The 25,243-nt window shown below is 43.1% G+C and overlaps 1 long non-coding RNA gene and 1 pseudogene across 2 annotated transcripts; one reads left to right on the top strand and one right to left on the bottom strand.

Moving 5' to 3' along the window:
- The window catches only part of LOC134485036 (sperm motility kinase Y-like), a 319,058-nt pseudogene that overhangs the window by 126,497 nt on the left and 167,318 nt on the right, over nt 1-25,243 (bottom strand).
- Nucleotides 163-25,243, top strand: LOC134485042 (uncharacterized). 2 transcript variants are annotated; one of them, XR_010062926.1, is made up of 4 exons: nt 163-364; nt 5,345-5,467; nt 15,596-17,450; nt 17,910-25,243. It is a non-coding gene; the product is annotated as an uncharacterized LOC134485042 (long non-coding RNA). The 2 variants fall into 2 exon arrangements; XR_010062925.1 differs by having other exon boundaries at nt 15,596-25,243.

Here is a 25,243-nt window from a genome sequence, read left to right as displayed (position 1 = left end):
TTGAACTGACATTTAGTTGATGAGCAAAGATTGGATTTTAAAGTTCTGCTCAGACCGTAGAGTAGGTATAGTTTGTTTCAGCCAGAATACATAAAATAACTGAAATAATGTGCAAAAATGAACAGCTCTCACTGAAACATTAACATTTAGATGAAAATTTAGTTAGGCTAGTTAGTTGTATTTTTATGTATAATCTTTTGTGTTCTGCTCTTGTCCAGCCAAGATGCACACTTATCTGGCAGTTCTGGAGATCATGAAAACCTGATGTTTAAAGAGCGTCCACACATCTTCTCAAAAAGTCATGATGTGTCTGACAAAGTGGAAGCTTCTCATAAAGTAACAGAGTTTGAGAATGAACTGAACAGTAAGTCACCTGTACTCAAGCAGGTCTCACCTTGGCAGTGGATTTGTGGGGTGGGCCTGAAGAGGAAGGAACAAATGTACTTCTAAGTGATGTTTAATTTCTTTTTCTGAAATGGTTGCAATTGAGAGATGCTCCACATCCACAAATTTTGTCTTACTTTACCAAGAAAAATCCTGCCTAGTTCTTAGTGATCTGAATAAGGTGAAGTTACCCGTTCTTGTTAGCTTTGGCACTCTTGGACCCAGAAGGCAGAATGAAGGGCTTTAAACATGACAGGGTGTTTCCTCTACCTTACCTTTTCCATTGTCATTCCAAGGGCAGTAGGCCTAGACATTATCTTTCTGTTCTTTCTCCAAACTCCATTTTCCTACCAAACAGTGATAGCCGAAAATTTCAGGGCACTACTGTGTCATAATGGACCTTGTCTGCAGGAGACAGGCCTCTCAGCCTAGGGCATTCCTGTGTCATTGGGGACCCTGTATGCAGGAGACAGGTCTCTTGGGGCAGGTGAAATGTTGCCTGTACATTCTTTAATTTACATCAGTGGGCTACAAGAAGTTTTTTATGTAAGGCGCACAACACATCATTCCTCTAAAATGTGAGCCTACTGATCCAATGTAAATGTTTGAGATTGAATATCTAATTCATAATTTAATTTCCAAAATTCTAGAGAAAGGCTTCAGATTTGATGCTAGGGATTTTATTTTTATCAATTCAAATCACCAGAACACTAGTCATTGGTGGAAAGCAAAGGTGACAGTTCTGTTAGAGTTAACTAATACTTCAGTGGTTCCAAAGGCTCTAGAACTCTCAGAGCATTACACAGCATTCTTGCAGGTAGGAACAAAGACGTCCGAGATAAATGGGAGCTCATGGGTGGCTGTCAAGCACAGCTATCTCAGAAGTTGTAAATTTAGTAAAGAGATTTATAAAAACTGTCAGGAAAGGAAGAAGCGTGTTGCTGTGCCCCCTGTGACTTAAGTGCTATAAGAACACTGTGTCAGCTGAGTCTGCATCTCTTTCTCAGCGTAACAGATTTATTTAATTATAATTCCTGAATTTTGCATCCTCATTCCTCAGTTGAGCTATGGGAGAAAGGCCTCAGTTTGCTTATTTTGTGTGAAAGGTGACTTTATGATTTCAACACATTTTCTTTTTCAGAATCCCTAATATGGTTTCAGAAGAACTTTCTGTTCCATAGAAATCTGTGCCTCAGGGAAATAATCACAATTTTAAATAAAACGGAAGCATTTGAAACCTAAAAATTCTTTTTAATAAGAGCTGTACGATCAATTGTTGAAATACAACCATTAGTATTTTTTACGTTTATCGAGTTTCCTATTTGAAAGCGTGTCTTTGCTTTTTCCTCTGTAAGAGAATAGAATGTCCCAGAGAGCTGATGAAGGATTTGCACACTTGTCTTGCCCAGGAAGTGCATTCTCCTTGTGTCTGCAGCACATGGGCAGCCTTCCATAGCATAAAAATACCTCCCGAAGGTGAGCAGGTACCTGCTGTCCCTAGTCTATGGGAAGACAGATGCACTCAAGAACCTGCAAGCATCTGAAAACACTGCATGTGTGTTTGTGAGACCTGTAGTGAAGTAGACTTGGCCATCCCTGGACAGTGAGGTCAGATGTGAATAAGTGTTGCAAGAGCATATTGAATAGCGTACACTACTGTTGGGAAATGTTTTCCTAAGGCCTGGACTCCCCAAACTACGCACTGATAAGCCCATTGCCTTAAAGGTCTTCTGGTTATTCACGTTTCAAATGTAAGTGGCCACTCAGTACTGATGGAAGGAAGGTATGTTTTATTATCATGGCACAAGATACACTGATCAGTTCCAGCAGGCTGAAGGGTCAGTGGGATGTTTTGTCCCCTCACCCTCATGACTACTGTGCTTTAGCACGGGGAGCAGGACAGTGTCCAAATCTCAGGGTTTGGGTGAAATGTAAGGATGGAGTTGGGAAGTTGCTGGTCAAAGGATGTAAAGTTCAGATGAACAGGGAATGACTTTGAGTACTGTTACCTGTAGCCTAGGACACTCAGCAGTGTCCTATAAATAATGCAAAGGAACTTTAAGAAAGGGGAAGCGTGTTTGAGGGTTTAAAAAGCTTGTGGGGAACTTTTGTGGAAGAACAGAACTTATATATTGGGATTAGTGTTTGGATTTGTATAGTTTAATTTACTTTATTTTAAAAATTCTGTAGAGACATCCCTTAGAAACTAGATTTGGTGCTGACCCAGGACCATGTCTTCTTGTGCTCCCTGTCCTGTGTGGGATTTGTGGCTCAGGCCTACTGTGGCCCCTGGTCTCTGTACCACTTCATTTTCTGCCAAATCCTACATGAGTCTTTCTTTGCCCATTCCCAGGTAATAAAGTGATTTCAGAAACAGTTATACTCATGAATTTATTATACAATTAATCAGAATAGGGTGGTTGATTGACTTGGCAGAAGAAATTTTCATCTCCTAAAGTGTCAAGTGATTTGTTTGTATAAGAGTTTTTTTCAACCTGTTCACTCACAGCGCTGGGAGGTAAGTGCCAGTCTTGCGATTGCCTAAACGTTTTAAACAGTATGTAGATAGTACTGCCCCTACTCACCCTGTGATCCCAGGCAGTCACATACAGGAAAGGCTGGGGGATCAGGAGACATCATCAGACCACAGGTGTGGATAAATGTTAAAGTGTGAGATGAACACAGAACCTGCGGGGCCTGATTGAAGGACCCTGTAAGACATTGTCTGTGTGGTAGACTCTCCTGAGATGGTAGAGAGGAAGGGGAAGGGCCTCCTCCATTACAAGTCTCAGGGGGCAGGATCGCCAGTGGGCTGGGAAAGTGATGCCTCTAGGTGAGATGGGTATTCGATGCCACAGTAAATTGATTTGTATTTTACAAGCACTGTAAATGCGAAGGATCCTGAAAGGTAGCCTGGAAAACTTCAGTGTACGGGCATAGAGCTCATGCGCATGAGTGGCCAATGAACAATACCCGCACCTCCTCTCGGATTTAGCCACGCCCTTCATTAGTTCCTGAGGGGATTTTTCAGAACAGAGATTATGGCAGTTTCAGCATCGAATTCCAGTGAGTATGACGGGAGCCCATGGAGTTGAAACCACTCCTTTCTGCTCTCAGGGATTTGGGAAAAATAAGAGAATTTGGGTTGGCTTAGTAGCACTATTTTGTGAGTCTTAGCTTGAGTTCCCTCGGGATGGAGACCAACTGCTTCTTTTCTGAATCTTAGGGAAGTTGACCTGTTTTTCCCAACTGTCCTTATGGCTCCTTCCTCCATCTCCCGCTTGGGGCCTCTGTGGACTCTCATTTGCTGCATCAGCACATCAAGGACCCCTGACTTGGCAACTCCTTATGCTGAACATCAGCAGACTCCATAATGAGTAGGATTTGGGATGTAACCCTACTCATTGCCCTCTTAGAGCACACTGCAGAACAAATAGATTGATAAAAGTGAACAAAAATATAAACATCATGTGTGGTAATGGCTCCCAAGCAGAGAGTCTGAACCTTACAGAAGCCCCACCTAAGATTTATGAACAGGAAACCGGGAAGGGGAATGACATTTGAAGTGTAGGTAAAGAAATGTATCTAATAAAAAATTAAAAACCAAAAACAGACAAACAAACAAATAAAGAAGACTATGCTGTGAACATAATCAGAAAGAAAAATGATCTGATCTGCCTTTTTTTTTTTTTTTTTTTTTTTTTTTTTTTTTTTTTTGGTCACCATGATTTCCATAGTCAATGGAGTTCAGATAACTGTAGGAATGCATTTTATGGTTTAGAGGCAGTGATAGGATCATTCCTTTACTTATGCTCCCCCTACTAGTTTTCTCACACATATCTCATCAAGATTTAAGCTGTTATGCATCCATAAAACTTAATGCTTACTAAATCATTTTAACTTTCCTATTCTTTTCATCTTCTTTAATATTCCTGGTACCTAAATAATACAATCCTGTCAAAGGTGTTTCAAATTCAACTGGTAGACTGATACGCCTCTTAAAACACATGACTTAGGAAACAAGCTAACCTACATTATGGCTGATTGGTGCATCGAAAAACAGATTAATTCTAAATTAAATATAGTAGAATATTTAAAATAGTCCTGCTTTAATTTTTGTAATCATATCAAACTTTAAATATAGGATTATGAAGCCTGTGATTTGACTGTACTATACTGCATTCTCCATATAGATTTTTACATAAATTACTGAAAATTTCTTGGCAAAAACTTATTATGTGAGCACCTTTATAACTAATACCACTGGGGCTTTTCCATTTAATGGCATGTGAACCGTATGTTTAAATACAGGTAAAAGGAGATTTACACTTAGCAGCCAACTAAGTAACCTGGATGTAGTCACTTACATTCAACTGAGTAGTTGCTTGTAAAAGGGAGCGCAAAATGCAGATCAGGTATTTCAAGGAGCTCTCTTGGTATAAACATAGCCCCAGCTAATTTGGCCATAGGGAATTCATGGTCTTTCTGATACTTGATCAGTCCAAGCAAAAATTCCTACACAAAAGTTCAGGATGCAGTTCCTCCTGTCACTATGTCTTTTTTTTTTTTTTTATTAACTTGAGTATTTCTTATTTACATTTCGATTGTTATTCCCTTTCCCAGTTTCTGAGCCAACATCCCCCTAATCCCTCCCACTCCCCTTCTCTATGGGTGTTCCTCTCCCCATCCTCCCCCATTACCGCCCTCCCCCCAACAATCACATTCACTAGAGGGTAGAGTCTTGGCAGGACCAAGGGCTTCCCTTTCCACTGGTGCTCTTACTAGGCTACTCATTGCTACCTATGAGGTTGGAGCCCAGGGTCAGTCCATGTTTAGTCTTTGGGAAGTGGCTTAGTCCCTGGAAGCTCTGGTTGCTTGGCATTGTTGTTCATATGGGGTCTCGAGCCCCTTCAATCTCTTTCAGTCCTTTCTCTCATCTGATCTGCCTCCTAAAATTCAGTTTTTAGCAGGTGTGCTTCCTGACCAGAGAAGTCAGATGACGGCATGAGCAGCCCCTTAAAAGACAAGGCTTGGATTGGCAGTAGCAGACAAGGAACTCTGTGGGCATACTCCAAGGAAACTGGTGAGAGCCGCAGCCAGCATTTTGGATCTTTGCAAATTTGCCTAAGTGTACATTGAAAGAAGAAACCTCTGTTCTAGCAACAAGTGCCAAGTTCCTTAAGGAGAGCACAGCTCTGCCTGCTTCAAGCTCCAGCTTAGCTATGGAGAAGCTTCCCCCGGGACTGTACCTTGGCACCTAAATCAGGACCACTTTATCTCACCTTGAGAGATAGACTTCCATCCACCCCAAGATAGAAAAGACTTCCATCCACCCCAAGACAGAGCTGGGGTTAAGGCAGCGAGTTTCAGGCTCTAGGGCACCAAGAATTCACACTCTAGTGTTTGTGGGCTGCAGGCAGAACTGAGCAGAGGTTTCTGCTGGCTTCCGTTTGGAGGACTGGGGTCCAAGATTTGGCTCCAGTTCTCCTCCGTTTGTAGGTAGCTGGTTCCTCGTGGTGCCCTGTGGTCATTGTCTACACCCTTCAAGTGTCTGTGACTTTAGGGTTCCTTTCATAAGGACACCAATGTCATTACAAGAGAGCCCACCTTTCAGGCTTCCTTGAATGGATCACCTGGGAGGCACTGTCTTTAAGTGTCACCTACTGAGTGTCAGGGACTTCATCCTTCACCATATTAATTGGGTTACAACTTGTCCAAGTGAAGGTAGTGAAGAGAGACTCATCGGGTCAGAGCAAACATAACAGAACTATCTCACCATGCCCCATTCTAATTGGACCAGACTTTGTAAATGTGTCCCAGGTCTTTCTGGCACTGCTGTCCATCATTTTTCTCACAGTATAGCTCTGTCATTTACGGGGGAAAACTGAACAAAAGGCATCCCATGAGAAACGAAGAACAAGGCAGTCGACTTGTAGATGGAATCCTGTTATAAATGGCAGAGACCCTAAGGAATCTGCTAAAGTTTAGCACTGAACAGTGAGTTATACAAGACCAATGAATATAAGCTCTGTCAGCAGAAATAAAGCATTTCTATATCCTAGCAGTAAACAAAACAAAATAGGGGAAAATTTCTATGTCGTACACCAACTTTTATAAAAATCAAAAATATTTTGTAAATAATTTGGCCAAACACACACTAAACTTTTAACTATAGCTTCTATTATTGTTTGAAATCTAGGAAGTAAGTAAATTTCATCAAAATATTGCAGAGATTTTCATAATCAACTGAATACATTTAGAAATCAATATTATAGAACTCAGAGGTTTTCATTACTCAGTATATAACTCAGAGGTTTACAAACTCATATCGTGGGTTCTCTTTACCAATCAGAGTTTAGAAGTGCAGATAATGCTGTCTCCAGGTAGTCACACATACTCTGTGAGAATGTGTAGAGAGTTAATTCTCTAACAGGAGGGTCCGCGTCCCAATCTGGAGACAGAATTCCCTTCAAGAGGGTCTAAATCACCTGCAGGTATGAGTAGCCCCCTCAGAGGAAGGACTGAATCTCCTGCAGGCGAGAATGACAAAAATGAGAGGATCCATAGGAGGAGGGACTTACTTTCTTCTCTGATGGGACTGGAGCACCAGCAGGAATTTGACTCTGTAGTCTGAGAGATTATTTTCAGTATGATGTTCTGAGTTCCCTGAATCCACAGCTGGAGCACTGAGCCACCATCAGGAACACTGCACCTGGACCAGTTGTCTAAGGGAATTAAATACGAATTTCACTTCTTTGGCTTATAAAATCCCACCATGCTCTAGCTTCCTTACAACATCCACCCTTCATTGCCCACCATCTCAGCTTCTCAATAAATCCTTCCTCTGCTTGATTTTCCAAACCACCTATGTCTTATGAGCCCCTACACACACACACACACACACACACACACACACACACACACACACACACACACGCACACCTGGCTTTGAAGGGATCAGATTTTGATTTTTAATGCTGAAATGTTTCTATGACTTTCTCTGTAAACTCTGCTTCCCAGCTACTTTCCACGGCACCTTACTGACCGAAAGATAAAAGAGTCTCGAGTGTCAAGCGTGCTTCCCTGGTAGTCCTCAGGTCTGTTGCTGATGGGCTCAGAGCCATGGGGCGTGTGGGTAGCTGGCCGGGCCTTGCTGAGGCCGACTTGTCTTGTCTCTGTAGTATGTGATGGAGTCTTCACAACCTGACTGTTGACTTTCTCCTTGCTGAGACTGTTTCTACCATTTATTGTTCTCTGTTCATTAATGGTGTTTCAGTGTGAGCAGGTAAATGCTGTTTTGATGCATTTTTTTGGATCCTGGCTGCAGGTTAAAGAAAAAAAGGTAGTTGAACTGGAAACAGAAAATGCTGTTCTGTCCCTGAGATTGGCATAGGTAATCTCTGTCCTGTGGACTGATTGACTGATGAGACACATGTGAGTATTTGCTTTGCATAGGCTACTGCAGTTGCAAAAGATTAAAAGAACCGTAGCTTTCCTTTGATGGTTGGTCCCCTCCAGTGTGGTGCACATTTGGTGAGTCATCCACTAGTGGAACTGAGATTAATCCTAAATTTTTCATCCTCGTGCTCAGAAGTATTTAAGGAATAATCCATTAATGATACATCCAACAGTTGGGTCTAGACAACTTTGTTGTACTGTTTATGCATGATGAATTCATCCATATTAATTTTAATTAATCTATAGATATAGTAGTCACCTCCAACACCCAAAGACTTGGTCTAAATACGTGCAAACTCAGGTGATGAGATATGGTTTCTCAGACACCCCCACAGCATGCCACACTGCAGGGTGGATGCTGCACAGTTCAGATGCAGACGTTTCCAGTTTGGCTTGGTGTTCAGTGTACCCTTCATCTTCTCACAGGCTCTTCTGACACTCTTCTTACAGAACCTCCACTGACACTCCAGTTGTTTATTTTCCTTGGATTTTTGTTTTGAAGTGTAGTGCTCTTTTTTCAGGGTCCCAATTCTTGAAGGCATTGCATCCCCTGAAGATAAACAGTCTGCCTTGTCTTAAATTGGTACCTGGTGTGTGTGTGTGTGTGTGTGTGTGTGTGTGTGTGTGTGTGTAGCCACATATTTCATGATCCTACCCATAGCTGCATAGCTGACCCACTCAGAACACATGCAGGATATGGGAACAAGAAATAAAAAGAAAGGAGTAAAATGCTAGGTGTAAGGCAGTTGGGAGCAGAGCATCAGGAGGAAGAGTCCAGAGTCCCGGGAGGCAGGGTGTGAAAGTACAGCAGCAGCTTAAAGGGATGCCAGTTCTTAGGGTGTGGGGATCAGGTGTGTTAGGAGCACAGGAAGAAGTTGAATGTGATGAGATTTCAAGTTTAACTACTGTCTGATCTCTGCAGTGCCATCCCTGGAAAAGGGATGTAAGTAGTCCCTAGTGCCCTAGTCAAATCACAGACACTTTCACTGTCAGATCCCAGTGTGTTGGGGACCCCTACCCTGGGAAGTCCTCAGGGGTGTAAGGAGCATGCACTGGTTTCCTTTGTGCTGTACTCACCATGAGTGAGGAAATATGTGTCTGTACCTCTTCTGGAAGCAGAGAGAGTAAACATGGGTGACACTCCTGATAGCCTGTCTGTATAAATTTTTGGCTTCAGTGGTGTTAGCTCTCTGGCTCAAAGATCTAATCTAACAAATCCTAATATTGCACCGACTAGGGAAATATGAAAGCAGTTAACTGAAATACATACTCTGCTATTCTGAATTTGAAACAGGCTTCAACCTGACACTCTTCCTCCTTACCCTCCCCAGACTTCTTACTTTTGTCTACATACATTCCTAGTGGCATCTCTGAGGACCCAATTCTGACTTGTGACTGGGCCTGGGTCATGCTCATGGGTTGGGGAAGTAACAGATGACTACACTGGGGCCCCTGTATCCATGTAGAAAATGAAGTTCCACAGCTCATGATTATAACTCTGGATACAGAACCCATTGCAAGAGATCCTCAGCTGAAATCACGGAACTCACGAGGGACTAAAGACCACTGACTTGCAACATGATGTTCATCTTTCTAAACCTCTCAACATTTCACCAAATAACCAGTAATCTAGAGTACCCCAGCACACACTGAGAAGTGTAGAGAGAAAGAATTTCATGTCTATGTTCCTCTGCGCATGAGAAAGAAGTTTCAGGACAGTAAATAGATTTTGAGGGTAAGTTTCTCTTTTATAAACACCATTCTCTCTCTCTCTCTCTCTCTCTCTCTCTCTCTCTCTCTCTCTCTCTCACCAGTTTAAAATTATTTATTTTTATTTCACATGCATTTGTATTTTACCTGGATGTGCATCTGTGTGTGGCTGTCAGATATCTTAGGAATTTTGCTGTGTGGGGGCAATTCCAGATAAAATAGTCAGAACAAAGAGGAAATGCAACATCAACAGTAGCTATCAGGTCCCTCTCCTTAGTACCTTGTGGATGTACCTGACCTTGGGGCTACAGTCTTTGTGAATGCATGCCATGCATGCACTGAACTACAGCTGTGATGCTGGTGTCCTATGGCTTCCAGAGCAGCTGCATCTTGCCTTGTCTACAGAATACCTGCATCCAGCCTTGTCTCCAGGCATGCATGCTGAGGAAGAAACCTTAGCCACATGTAAACAACATGGGATTTGTAAGTACACAAAGAATATGATTTCCTATGAAATCTGCATTATAAAAGGAGGGTAGCATGAAGGAGAGAGATGCTATAGACTAGGACTCCAGTTACACAGTGGTTTCCATATGGATTTGTCAGACATGACTAGGAAGGGTGCTGGGAACCTGTGCAGACTTGGACAAACACAAATGCTTTTCTGTAATGGGATCCAAGAGGAAAACAGGATCAGATGAAAGCTCCTTATCCAAAGATGACCTCTCTTCAGTGAGAAGGCCAGAGTTATGTGTGGCTTCCATCTCAAGATCTCGGGTGGAATGTGTGAGTCAGGTGTCCTTGTGCCTGCTGTTCTCCAGTGCTTTTAACAAGAAGGCTTCCTCCTTCAAATTGGCAAGCTTGAGGGTGGCGAGCTCTATCCCTGCTGTGTTGGATTATGGTCATCCAACAAGGGTGTACATGAGTATATGTGCACTGTGTGTGTTATGTAGTGCCCACAAAACCCGAAGAGGGTAAGATATTCTAGATCTTGAGTTGCACATGAATGTGAGCTGACTTGGAAGTGTTGAAAAACAAGTAAAGGTCCTCTGCAAATTCAGCCAATGCTCTGAAATCCTGAGCTTTCTCTCTAGTTCCTGCTCTGTAGGTTTTCTCGTGTCCTGTTGATTACTGTCTGCTTCACTAGCCTGTTCCACAGGAATGAGTCTTATGATTGTGTAGCATCACAACACCAAAAATACTTTAAACTCTGACTGGATGCCCTGACTGATTTTTACACAGGATAAAAGTCGGCTACATTTGTGTTTGATTATTAACAGTGCCTCTGGAACTAAACTCAGATCATCAGCTATTCCTTTCACCTCTGAACCATCTCAAAAGCTCACACTGTATATTCTGTTCTGTCCTCAGTGTACCATGTATTGCTGTAATCACCAGCATTTTTAAAGCAAGCCAAAGGAGGTTTATAAAATCTTCAGATTTTGAAATTTACATTCACACAAAGCTTGTGCTACACATCATTAATCCTCCTGTCAGGATAGAGAAGGTCTCTTTACTGTCCAAACCACCCTTGTGTACAGGGTGAGTTTTAGGACAGCTTCAGTTTGTGGTGACACTCTGTCTCAAATTAAGCACACAACAGCAACAACCCAACCACACTCACACAGAAACACATGCATGGAACACACACACACACACACGCACACACACACACACACACACACACACACACACACACACACACACACACAGCACTTTCCAGCATTCAGTGTAACTGTATTTTAACCTCACCTACCTCAGTCCTTCCAGTCTGTAGGCTTCTCTTAAACCCTCAGGAATTGGCAACTGACATCAGGCCGGTTTCTTCTTGCTGGTGGGGAAATTGGGTTGTGTTGCTTTGTTAATCTGTACTCCCTTAGCTGACCTCCCCAGGCCCTGGGAACATTCCATTCACCTCCTTCAGAGTACTTTAGTGTTTTTAAGTCATACTCAACAAAGTAAGAAACCATTTGGTTTGATTGCAGCATTTAGGATTGTGTTGAGTAGATACCAGCAGAATGTACACTGTTTATGAAGTAGGTCTGTGAGTAAGGGCTAGGTGTAATTTTATCTGCTGAGTGAGTGAGCATTTGCTCCATATCGTTACCCATTTTGGCTTCTGTCGTATGTTTATTCCATTAGACTAAAGGGTTTGAGTTTGTGTTGGCTTCTTCTCTGATTTCAATATCCAGCACCGCTGGACTTATCCTATAAGTATGACCAGATTAACAGGGCTGTTGATTTTCCATGGAGATGCTTGTTTACATTTTTACATAATCCACATCTTATGTTCAAGAGGAGGGAGAGCAGCTTGCTGGCTTTGCAGCAACACACATTGACCCAGAGTGAAGGTTCTCTCTGTTACTGATTCGAATTCCTGAATCATCATGACATTTTGCATGAGCTATCCTTCACTGTCTCGGGCATTTGAGTACTCCTTTCCCAGTTGGTGACTCTGTTTGGGAAAACTCAGGAGGTGTGCCCTTGCTGGAGAAAGAATGCCAGTGGGGCTGGGCTTTGAGGTTTTAGTGCTCTGCACCACGCCCTGTGCACTCTCTGCTTTGTACTTGTGATTCCAGATGTGAGTCCTTTGCTTCCTGCTCCTTCCACTGTGCCCTGTAGTCATGGAACTTAACCTATGGTAACAGGTGGTCTGTGAAATAGGATCACTAATCGCCTTCATGTTTTATAGTTTGCTGTGCTCATGGCATTTCTGTCACAGAAATACAAAGTTAACTAATGCAGAAGGTGATGTAATAGAGCTGTGTGATACCTGACCATGCCAGTTTGTGCTTGTTACTTGTTTTGGAAAATATGCAAGAATTCAGAACTTTGAACTAGAACCCTGGCCCAGTGCTCTAAGAAGATTTTAATGGGGTATACTGGCAGGAGCTTGGGAGTCAGGAGTGCCAAGACCTATTCAGAATGTGGAAGCCCAGGACAAGGGGATTCAGAAGGCAATAATATTTGTAACTGGTCTGGGATAATTTCTATGATGCTTTTACAAAAATGTGGCTTCCTTCTGCCCACATCGTAAAAACCTACCTGAGGCTAAATTACAAAGTAATAAACAAATTTCTTCGATGAAAATTTGAAGAGAGCCCAGTATGGCCTCTGTTATACTGAGGTTATAGGTCTTCAATGAAAAAGAGCAAATGGGGCAAATAGAAATGCAAAATGTATAGTTTACAGAGAAAAGGACACTGGGAAGATTAATATTATAGCGAATGCCTAGGCCAGAAGAGAGCCTGCAATTACTTAGGAGATTAGAACCTTAATAAGAGGCCATGTCTCCTCGGGTGAAGACATCACTCAATTAACCTCGTAATCTGTGGTAGAAAGTGACTTACTTAGGGTTTTCCTGCTATTAACAGACACCATGACCAATGCAAATCTTATAAGAAGAACACTGCTTTGGGTTTGGTTTACAAGTTCAGCAGTTTGGTTCATTATCATCAAGGTGGGAGCATGGCAGCATCTAGGCAGATATGGTACAGGAGGAGCTGGGTGTTCTACATCATCATCTCAAGGCTGCTACTAGAAAACTGTTTTTCATGCAGCTATAACAAGGAACATAAGGGTCACATCTACAGTGACACACTTCCTCAATCAAGGCTACACCTATCCAATGAGGGCTCATCTGCAAATAGTCCCACTCCCTGGGCTGAGCATCTTCAAATCAACACAGGAACATTAGGCATTTTCAGTTCCTGAAATCACCTGTGATCAGAAGCTGCTGCTACTGTGGGTCATGGGTCCCAGGGCTTTCCAGAAATCAGGCATCTTCTCATGTACTCTCATCAGTCACTGGGCGTAAGGAAGCTCAGCAAAGGATTGCTGTGTGGGCTGAGACAGCTGAGAACGTGTGCTTGGGAAGGTGTGTCAATCTTCATCTCCACATGGAGATAGTATGGGGGTTACCTGACCTTACCTGACCAGTTTCCATGTTTGGTACCCCTGGACCATATTCATTGTCAGGTAGGAAAGTGTTATTTGGCACCCAATGTCATGTTGTGCTTATCATGTACCCAAAGTTGATAGATGACTTAAGAATGTAGGCTTGAAAGGTATCCAGTTTCTAATCTGGGAAGGAGAACAGCAGGCCTGAGAGGAACAGGCCTCATGTGCAGAGGGATGTACCATGTGTACATGGTTTGGAGAAGCTCAGAGAAGGTTAGTCAAACCTGTCTATCCAGTAGAGGTTAGTTAACTGTGGAAACTATCACTAACAGTAAAGGTAACTTTGAACTCTGAGGAAGAGAAGGTTTGTTGCCATTGTTTGTGGACCATGCTTCAGAGGTGATGAGACACAGAGAAACTGTGTCTTGGGTTCATGCCATGAAGCATGCTAGCTGAGCACTTCACATCTTAAGTTGTGTATGTCGTCAGGGCCCTTACAGAAAGGTGACCTAGTGACAGTGTCTTGCTTTATTTGTAGCAATCACATGGATTTAAATTTCCTAGTTGTTCTTGTTCTTAAAAACTCACTGATTAGTTTTAGCTGAGACTCCTGGGAGACTTTTCTCTCACATGCTGTAACTTTTAAAGATTTGGTGATTAACATAAATAACTATTCATAGGTCAACACAGGGCCCACACTGACCTCACCTTGCTATCTGGAACTGTTACTCCTGAGCCAAGGGTCTCAAGAGTCTCTGCCTCAGAAAGAAATGTGGTAAAGTGATCTCATAATCTATTCACATTCCTTGTGTCATCCAGAATATCTGCTAGAATGAGAGGATCCTTCCCTGCTCAGGACAATGTAGATACTGCTTCCCCAGGAGGAAAGAAAGGGCCACGTCCTCCCTCCATGGGACAGCCCCTGATGTTCACTGTAATGTCACCCAACAGTCCCACCTTGAATCTGCTGTTCCACTTGAGCCTGGAGCCTCCCTTTTATTCTGGGAGATAAACAGGAATCTCCAGCTAGGAACAGTGGTCCAAACATGAGGTTAAGTGAAGGCATTGAGAATGGTGTATACACATTAAGGGTTTCTGATTGAATGATTCTAAACTTAATGTACTTCCTACTAGAGTCATCTGTAAGTGTCATGTAAGCTTTGTATTAAAATGTACCTTTACGTCCAAGATTTCATGGTAGGACAATGTCCTACTTGCTTTTAAAGATATCCTAAAAACTGGATAGAAAAGAGAAAATACGGAACAGAAAATGTTCCTAGGTGTACAAGACTGGTTTACATGTGCAAGTCTCTGTGCTCAACGCGAAGAGCACACAATATGCCTTAGAAATTAGATGATAAGCACTCTCTTCTCTCTCTCTCTCTCTCTCTCTCTCTCTCTCTCTCTCTCTCTCTCTCTGTGTGTGTGTGTGTGTGTGTGTGTGTGTGTGTGTGTGTGTGTGTGTGTATGAAAAACTGAAGGTGAGCTCAGGGTCTGCATGGCCCAGTTGGAACAAGGATCCCATGTTGATTGTCTCCCACCTTGACAAGTATCATGTTGTTGGGATGACCAGCATGTGACTATTGGGACAAGATAGAAGTATTTACAAAGCCAACAGTTTTGACCAATTTATGCGAATTAGGGCAGATTTGAGAGTACAGTTAAGAGTTTTAAACTTTGTTTGAAAAAACAAAAAACAGTGTTCTTGGAATAGATTCTTTGGAGTAGAGCGCATAAGGCCAAATTTTATCTGATTGTTGGTGAGCACCTGTAGGTTTTTGTGTTCCTTATGTAGTATCCCTTAGGTTTGGGTCAGACAATGTAAACCTTATCATTTCCACTGTTTTTAACATCTCAAATGATGTCCAACGTCCTAGGTGCCAATCTACAAATGCCCACTCCTACATCTTCTCCCTCCTCCCTCCATTTTGCCACTATGATGCTGCTCCTAAACTCACCCAACTTTTCGAAACCCACCACTCCAGCCTCCTCCTATGTTCGAGCATCACATCTCCACAGGACCAAGGGCCTTCCATCCCATTGGTTTCAAATAATGCCATCCTCTGATATATATTGGTTGGTGGTCTATTTTCTGGAAGCTCTGGGTCATCAGCCAGCATATATTGTTCTTCCTCTATTGCAGGACCTCCTCTGTCACAGGACATCCACTGTTTAAGCACCTCCACTACCTCAGGAAGTCCACTGTCTGTGTGTCAACTCCACTGTTACAGGACCACAAGTGTCTCAGCACTTCAACTATCACAGCACTTCTACTGTTCAGGAGCTCAAGAGTCTCAGCATCTCAAGTGTCACAGGACCTCCTTTGTCCAAGAACTGGACTGTCCAAGCAACACTACTATTGCGGGACCTCCACTGTCACAGGACTTCCACTGTAGGAGCACTACAACGGTCTAAGGACACCCACTGTCCTATCACCTCCACTATCCCAGGAATTCCACTGTCGTAGCACCACCCATAGCAACTACAGTGTTTCAGGACATCAACTGAAGCAAGATCTCCCATGATGCTTCAACTTCACTGCCACAGGAGCTCTACAGTGACAGGAATACCCCTGTATCATCAATTCCAATTTTGCAGGACCTCCACTGTAGCAGAACCTTCAATTGTGCAGCAGCTCCCCTGTAAGTAGATTGACTGCCACGATCTCAGTGCCTACACTTTCAAAGGACCTTCACTGTCACAGAACCGGCACTATTTCAGTGCCTCCACTGTCGCAGGACCTACCTCTTCACAGGATCTGCACTGTTGCAGCAACTGTAATTTCAATTTTTCAAAGTCATTGCTGTTTATATTTGAGGCTGAATGAAATGTGATGCTACTTTTGAAAGCATAAGAATTTGTTCTATAGCTCTTGTGATAAATGCCGTGTGTGCTAGGACCAGTAACCTATGGAAGCCTTCATGAGCTCATACCACTCTCCACCTCACTTTGTGGAAGCTGGTGTTTTTAGAGTGTGATAAACTTCAGGTGAATGGATGCATTCAGCTGCACCACGCTCTAGAGTGGGCTACACAGCAGTCATATTGAGTCCTTGCTGGGAAGAGAAGAAATCCAGAAGAGGGAGATGGTTGGGTTGGGGGAAGAATCATAAAATACTTAGAGGATATAAGAAGGTAAGAATTATGGGGAACTGGAAAACAGAGCCAGAGGAAGAATGAGCACAGAGCAAACTGGGAAGGACAAAGTACAAAGGCACTTGGGTTTTGCCATCTGCGTGTTCTCTGGACAATCTCCTTGGTCCTCATTTCTGGGAGAAAACTCTTCCCCCACCCCCTTGTAAGGTTTCATTCTTGAAGGAAAGCAGCAACACAACTTCATCAGTAAATTTCCCCATTGGAATTGGTTCATCCTTTAATGCCTCTGGGAAATCCCTAGCTGGGGATGTCCTGCTCTCTGCTGAGAGACAGCAGGAAAGTAGGTCGTCCTCTGTTTTCTCGTTGCTACAGCTCTTCTAAGTGTGGCTGATTGTTGAGTGAAGGCACAGGATACTTCTGGAGTGTATGTATGCTTTGTTCACTGTGGGTGTTGTTGGGAGTGTCCTGAAAAGATGGGCATGCCCAATGGTACTTCTGCTTCTTCTGTGACTAGCCTTATGATCATAGGGAGACACTAGGCCATTGGAAGATGAGGAGAACAATGTGTCTAAGTTGTGTTCACTTCTATTCCTATTTAGTCCTAGAGGGAAATCAGCAAGGGTGTGAGGAATGCTGCTGTGCACTGACTGTGTGGTGTGAGGAATGCTGCTGTGCACTGACTGTGTGGTGTGAGGAATGCTGCTGTGCACTGACTGTGTGGTGTGAGGAATGCTGCTGTGTACTGACTGTGTGGTGTGAGGAATGCTGATGTGCATTGATGCTGCCTTTTTTCTTTTCTCCCTACTCCTGCATCCTTCTGGTGGCTCAGGTTGGACAACTAGGTGCCCATGACCAACTCGTCATTGTGGATGGATTTAGTCTGGTTGGACTTTCTCAGGAAAGGTATGACTAATTGGTTACTTTAAAGCTGATTGGTTAGTCTTAGTGTATTGAAGTGATATTTTGCTTTTAATTTGAAATTTGAATTCAAAAAGAAGTGATGTAACAGCTCTTTGTGTTTACTCATCTTCCCCTATAATCCTAGTTGTTAGAGCACATGAATCTCATTTGTGTTCACTCATAAGAATGTATATTCTTTAGAGTATTTCCTTAAATAATTATATAAATATGTACACATATACTTAGAGCTTGTAAAATGTTTAAATATCTTAATGTTAATGTTATAGAATAGAATATATTTACCTGTTTTATAATTAATTATCATAAGTGATGTGGACAGGACATAATCTTCTGAAAGCCTAGTTTATTTCCCACACAGCAACCGGGTTGAGGAACCTAAGCACAAGTATTCTGAACATAGACTCTACTGTGACAGTGACCACTGTTTCTTTTCTACCTAAGGCAGCTGAACTCATGACTAGTACCAGTTCCATGGTTACCCTGGAAGTTGCAAATCAAGGCATCCTCTCTCACTGCCTGTCCACCTTTCTTACCCAGACATTGTCCTCCATGGTGCAGAGAGGTAAGAGCTAGTGACTCAAGCCAGGTTAGCCAACACATAGTAATCCTGTATTGAGATATGGCTCCTCCTAAAAGTTATCAAAATCTGGGACTAGAAAGATGGTTCAGAATTTTACAACACCAGTGTTAGCTCCCAATTGCCCCTAATTTCAGGGGATTTGAAACCTTCTTCTAAGTTCTTTGGACACCAGTCAAACATTCATGTGCATACATGCTGGGCAAACACTCATACACATAAATTATTTTTATAAAGAGAGGCCCTAAAAGTCCCATGTAGTAACTCCTACCACAGCTCTTGCTCAGCTCTTCAAGGAAGAAGTTAGTTGAGACTGAGTGCATGATGCTGAGAAATACTTCTGGATCATGATTCAGATCAGATCGGATGGTACAGTTTCCTAGATATATTCACAGTCTGTTAGGTGCAGTATTGTGAACACTCTTCTGACCCTGACTCAGCTGTGGAACCTGCACACCCTAGCCCTGACCTTTGTAGCTAGAGTATCAACAACAGTATCAGTATCTGACAGCCTAGAATCCTCTTTACTAAAGCGTAGAACAGGAAACAATCCTGGCTAGACCATGTGTTGGCATGTTAAAGCAGAACACCATTTACAAACACAAAGAGGGACGTGGGTAACGAATGAGTCCCAGGTGAGCAGACAGGAAGACTAAACTGTGAACAGGTGTGGATAATGACACCAGGTGACAGCACCATGTGATGCTGTCATTCTGATGGATAATAATATGTGTGTTATCAGGTGAGAGAAGAGAAGTTGAGTGCTTTTTAAAAAATAATCTAAAAAAGGTTACTTTGTTATTTACAAATTACAATTCAGGTGTTGAGAAAAAATAAGTTGTTTCCCCCATAGATACTTACTAATTAAATGAAATGTTTTTCTAGACACAATATATGTAAAAGCTTTTGAAAATGTTCATATAAAGCTACTTGTGTTGGCATGTGCATTTAATGCCAGCTCTAAGAATGCAGAAAGAGGCAGATTTCTGTTAGTTTCCGGTGCCCCTGTCTGAGCTTCAAATATATAGTGAGACCCTGGGCTATGGTTTCTTCTGATTGCTTGGTTGGTTTTGCATTTTTACGCTAGTCAAAGAATGTATATAAAGATCACCCTATTGTACCAAGAGCAGTTATTAAATATAAGAATATTAGAAGCATACTTTGAAGCTCTTCAAGTCTTAGAACCAGTGAGAGGGAGAGAATGAATGAATTGGCTTTGGTTTCAGTTTCAGATCATTATGGCTCAGGTAAACCCAGAGCACAGAGTGAAGTTTTTGTAAGTTTTATTTTTCTTGGATATTTTATGTATTCACATTTCAAACGTTATCCCCTTCCCATGCTCTCCCAACCCCCTGCCTCTGCTTCTATGTGGATGCTCCCGCTCCCACACACCCATTCCCATCTCAGTGCTCTGGAATAAGGATGCTTGCATGTAACCATTGCACTGAATAGGGGGACCCCAATGGAGGAGTTAGAGAAAGGACTGAAGGTGCTGAAGGGGTTTGCAACCCCACAGGAAGAACAACAATATCAACCAACCACAACCCACCAGAACTACCAGGTAGCAAACTATCAACTAATGAGTACACATGGAGGGATCCATGGCTCCAGCCACATGTGTAGCAGACGATGGCATTGTCCAGCATCGATAGGTGGAAGAGTAAAGGTTTTGAGCTCTATAATAATTCAGCTCAAAACGGCTCCCCAGAGAGTCCTCAAAAGCCTTGGACAGAGCACAGTGATCCAAGGAAACTGCCTGGTAAAGACAGGCTGATGAAAAACAGAGCAGATCACCTTTTCAGCCCCAATGTGACAAGAGGAGGCACTCTCTTAAGTCACCTTGTAACCCAGAAGCCAGTGAGGCACATTGTACTTTGATCATTGTTGTTTTCATAAAGGTCTCAAATTAGTCCAAAATTAGGATTTTACTTGAAAAACCCTTGACCTTATAGATCAAAATGCACTGTAAATGTGTCTTCAAAAAAGTGTCAGGTCTCCAAGGTAGTGGAGATCATTTTTACACTTAAAAGAGATGCTAACAAAGTAGTGAGGATGGAGTATACTGAATAGAGACCCCAACCTCCAAAAGGCTTGAACCTCCAAAAGGCTTCACGTATTTACTCTCATGTCTCTAGCACAGATCTCATCTGGTCCTGGAGAAAGTCCTTATCCTGGTCTGTGGCGTCAGGAGACTTGTAGGGGTGCGTGAAGCCGACTTCTGGTACATTTTTGTCTCTGGCTCAGTGCTAAACATCCTGCCCTCAGTGTATGATGGGTATGACATGGCTCCTGCATTTAAAGGAACGTTGTTATGTTTATTTTACTTGTCATTTAATGTGACACTTGGGTTTTTAACACGATTTCTAATAGATCAGCCTCCTATTCCTAGAGAGAAGTGTGCATATACCACTAGAACAGCAGCTAACATCTGTCTCCACTGGAGACCTCTGCACTGAGGTCTGAGATGAGCTGGAACACTTTCTTACTTGTGAAATATCTGACTTCTTTGATACAGTTCTCAACAAATTACATTAACTATCATTCCTGAATTTTGTTCACTGAAGTTTTATTTTTATTACGCTACTCAAGTAAACTAATACTAAATTAATGAATCTGGAAAATGAGAATTAGTGTAAATGAGTAAATAAGAAAATGTGAAATGTTTTTTATTGAAAGCATAGGGTCAACATTACATTTTTAGCACAGCATTTAAAATACATGCTTTTTAGAAAACCGTTTATTTATTTCCTTTATAATCCAATATTAGCCCTTCCTGTCTTCCCAGTAACCCACCATACAAATCTTCCCTCCATCGCCCTTTCCTGAAATGTCAAAGCTCCTTTCGGGGTTTCAACCCCCTTGAATGCTTTTTAAAAGATTGTAAAACAGATCCCTGAGGAAAAAGTATGCCTTTTATGCAGTTTCAAGCATCTGATTGTTTATTTCTTTACATTTCACAAGAACAGACCCCTCAACCTAGACCTGGTTAGGAGCTAAATTGCAGGAGTGACAGTGCCACAAACAGCATGCATCAGTGTATAGAAAAATCTTTTTATTCCTTCATAGACACAGGAACAGCTGGCTACTTGGCGGGTGAGCCATAAAGCAGTGTCAGGTCTGGTTATTCACCCATTCCCCAGTTTTTGTTACCTCCTCTGTGAGGAAGAAACATGCATGAAATTTTGCTAACATCTCTGGTGAGTCCCTGAAGTAGTAGAGCTTCCTCTTTTCTTTTCTCAGCCTCTTACCTCTTCCAAGGAAGAACTTCAGGAAGAGTTTTACCTACTTGAGCTCCATTGAGTAGAGGCTGGCAAGGGTCTCTAGTGTGACAGTAATATGTGGATCCAGAGCTCCTCATTGGAATCTATGACATCCAGACAGGAGCACCTGAACCCTTCCTCCAAGTCAGTTACCCCTGCTTCCACTCTGAATAAGAGTGGTCCTGGCCATTGGGAAACCCCAGCAGAGGTGCTGCCCACCACTGTCACTGTCTCCCAGCCCATATGAACAGACCTCCCTCCACCACCTTCTCTACCACAGGTCCACTACACCAGATTTTGGCGGCATTTTAGTGCATTTGCCCCTCCCACCACCTTATGCAAACAAGGCAGGATCCCAGTCTGTTCAGGTGGCTGCTGGCTAGCAAAAGAGAGTGAGGAGCAGCAGCGGTGGTCTGAGATATAGGTGGCCTGCCTGGACAAGGAAGCAGAGAGGAAGCACAGGGAGCAGGAGAGGAATGGGTGACAGATGCACTCTCATTCCCTGAACCTGCTTCCTTCTCTTCTTTGACCACACCGACCAAACCAGGAAAACCTTCCACACTGCAGAGGCCCCAAGAAACAGTCATTCTGGTGTTGTAGTCCCCGCAGCAGCCCCCCACTATTGAGCACAGGGATCTGCAGTTCATAACTATCAGTAAAGAGGAGTTGTCGTCTGGGGAGTCTGTCTCCAGACCCATGGAAACAAGATGCCAGGGAGAAGCTGGAGAAGCAACAGCAAATGCACCTTGTGGATATGCTAAGCAAGGAGATCCATGAGCTGCAAAACAAGGGGGACGGTAGTGCAGAGGAGAGTGATTGCCTGTGGAAGAACATGCTGGAGTGGCAGTTCCAGAAGAGACTTCAGACCATATTTCTTGTGTTTCTCCCAGGTTCATTTCAGAATACTGTTCAAGAAGCTCAACATTTGACGTTTACATAGTAGAAATTTATAACAACAATGTTTTTGCCCTTCTGGCCTTAGACAGTTCTACAGTGGTGTCTATGGTTAAGTGCCAGGCAGTGAGAACCCAGGAGTGACATTCAGAGGTACACAGGATGACCTGCAGGTAAGGTTCTCCTGGGGACCAGTGTCCTAAATGCAGGTCCTCAACCTTACAGCTGCCCACTCCAGCTGTGCCTGGGATGGAGCAAGTGCTACCGACCTAGGAAGCAGCTCAGGGAGTGTGCTTAGTATGTGCCCCATTGCTTCAGTGCATGACAAGGTTAATCTGCAAAAGCAGCAAGGATTTTAGCCAGCTCGCGTTCTGTATCTGAGAAAGAACATGTCCTTAAGAACATCAATATGCTCACCTCTAGGACATATCAGCTTTATATGTCAAAGATATCATAATAAAGCTGTTTAAAACATAAAAAGTTATAGGGTAGCTCAAGTGTAGGATGTACTGACCCTGAGTATTATATCTAATTACACACACATACACACACACACACACACACACACAGAGAGAGAGAGAGAGAGAGAGAGAGAGAGAGAGCACTAAAAAAAGTTGGAAAAATAAACAAATCTTAAAAATATGTAAATAACTGTGTAATTATTAAAAGTCTGTATGAGAGTCAATGTTTTTCGCCTCGCATTGAGGAAGGGGCTTAGAGAAATGAATTATCCCCCTCCAACCTCCAAAAACATACGCACACACACAATCAATGACATGTGTAATTGTACCAGGAAATACCCGTATTTTATAGAATGCCATAATGGAAAGTAAGAACCATCTTTTTCATTAAGGGTTGCCAAAATATTCTTTTTTCAAGGTGTGTGCAGCCGTGCCAGTCTTGTTCACCATGGGATGGAAGAGGTCCCTGACCTGTGAGCCTAGAGGTGACCAGGTGCTCCATTCTGAGACTGAGAGAGGCAGGATGCCCACTCAAGGGTCCATAGCAGGGTAGGTTTTCAAGCTATGTACAGTGCTGGAAAAGCCTACACAGGGCATACAGTTAGCAGTGATGTGTTTGCAGGGAGTCCAAGGAACCAGCTTTGTACTGATGCAGGTGGGCAAGCATTTATCATCCACCTGCCACTCTGACAGCAATAAGAGTATTGCTTAAGTTTTATTTCATAGATTTGATCCCTGACCAAAATACCAAAAACTGCACCCTTAACGATGTAGCAAATAGAATAGTGGATACTAGGCCAAGAACCTTTGACTCTTCTAATACCATTGTGTATTTCAGAGCAAGGAAGGAGAGGTATCAATGGACAGCAGTCTGCTTTCCCCACGAGTGCTCTACCACTGAGTTAGTAGCCTTAGCCCTCCTCACCTTTAGAAAAAGGGTGTGACTAAGTTGTCCATGGTGACCTTGAACTCATGCTGTAGACCAGGCTAGCCTTGAACTTCTGATCCCCCTTCCTACTGTGTGTCTTGATTGTCTGGTATTACAGGCCCATTTCTCTACAGCTGACCAGCTTGCTTGCTTCCTCCTTTCTTTTCTTCTTTCTATCTCTCTCTCTCTCTCTTTCTTTCATTCTTCCTTCCTTTCTCTCTCTCTCTCTCTCTCTCTCTCTCTCTCTCTCTCTGCCTTTCTTGATTTTTCGTTCTTTCATACTTTCCTTCCTTTCTTTCATTCTTTAACTTTCTTTTCTTCCTTCTTTCATTCCTTTGTTCCTTTCTTTTAAGATTCAATTATTTGAGTGGTCTATCTGCATGTACATCTGTGTGTCCAAAGAGGGCATCAGATCTGATTATAGTTAGTTAGTATCCATAATATGGTGACTGGAATCAAACTCAGGACCTTTGAAAGTGCTTTGAAAGCCAGGCTCTGAACCACTGAGCCTGCTCTCCAGCCCCAGCCCATTTTCTTAAACTTAGCACACTTGGTTCACATGAGAATTGTCTGTCCATGAGCAAGATAAGGTTAATCATAGCAAAGAGTGCTTATCCCTTGCCAGATCAACATGGGGTCTCCTGTGACTTATGCTGTCCTTTTCCAGGCCTGTCACCAGTGCCTTGGCGTTTGTGGGACTCATTCACAGAGGCATGCAACTCAGAGAACTGCACCCCAACTTGGTGCACAGGAACTCTTTCAGGTGTCACTTGATTGTCACAGGTTTCTGCTCGGTCAGCAAGGAAGGGAAGCCTAGCCCTGTGCCAGGTCAGTTCCCAGTACAGAAGTTCATTCATGGCAAACCCAAGTGATCATTGCAGTGAGCGTTGGCGGTCTAGAGCCCACATCAAGGAGGCCTTCCAGACTTTGGAAGTGGAGAGGGAGGGAAGAAAACAAAAGTATGGTACACTCACACTTTGGAAGGACACACATCCATCCTAAGTGAAACACAAGTTCTGTTTTCCAGTTGACAAGTATATAACATGGCTCTTAAGGCTACACCCACATTGTAAAAGCCGGTGATGTCAATCACAGCAGGTAAGATGTCAGTCACCTGAGTCATGCAGAGTTTGACCACATGAGACTCACCCCAGGACTTAAATGCAGTGAGTTCAAGAACTCACATGCTATGCTGCGTGGGCTCCTCCTTATGCCACACCTTGACCCCATTGCACCCTGGGCCTCCACACCATAAGCCAGAGTGCAGATCCCTGGGCACAGTAGGACACACCTAGGCTAGTTTCCACTCCCATGGATGTTCTTGTGGCCTTGTCAGAGCACTGTGACCACATCCCACATCTGAACAGCAAGCTAATCAACAGGATGCTCTAGGAGTCCATCCGTTTGTCTTCTTCAGAGACCCCATAATAGAGGGGGCAGAAATCCAGGCTTTAGGGAGCTACCACAGCCATGATTGTTCATTTGTCCCAGCCACTCCACCTTTGGCCAAGTTACAGCTCTGCCAGGCCCTGCCATGTTGTCTTCAACATGTTTGTGTGTCAGTGATACTTGTATGAACTATGCTACACGTTGGCCTAGAGGCTGGGCTTTCCTCTTGCATTTCCAGCAAGACTACAGAGTTTCCGGGGGAGACT

This window comes from Rattus norvegicus, chromosome 1 (genome assembly GCF_036323735.1).
Source record: "Rattus norvegicus strain BN/NHsdMcwi chromosome 1, GRCr8, whole genome shotgun sequence".
Taxonomy (NCBI): Eukaryota; Metazoa; Chordata; class Mammalia; order Rodentia; family Muridae; genus Rattus; species Rattus norvegicus.
Note: the sequence above shows the minus strand (reverse complement) of the source record. Positions and strands in the feature narration are given on the sequence as shown.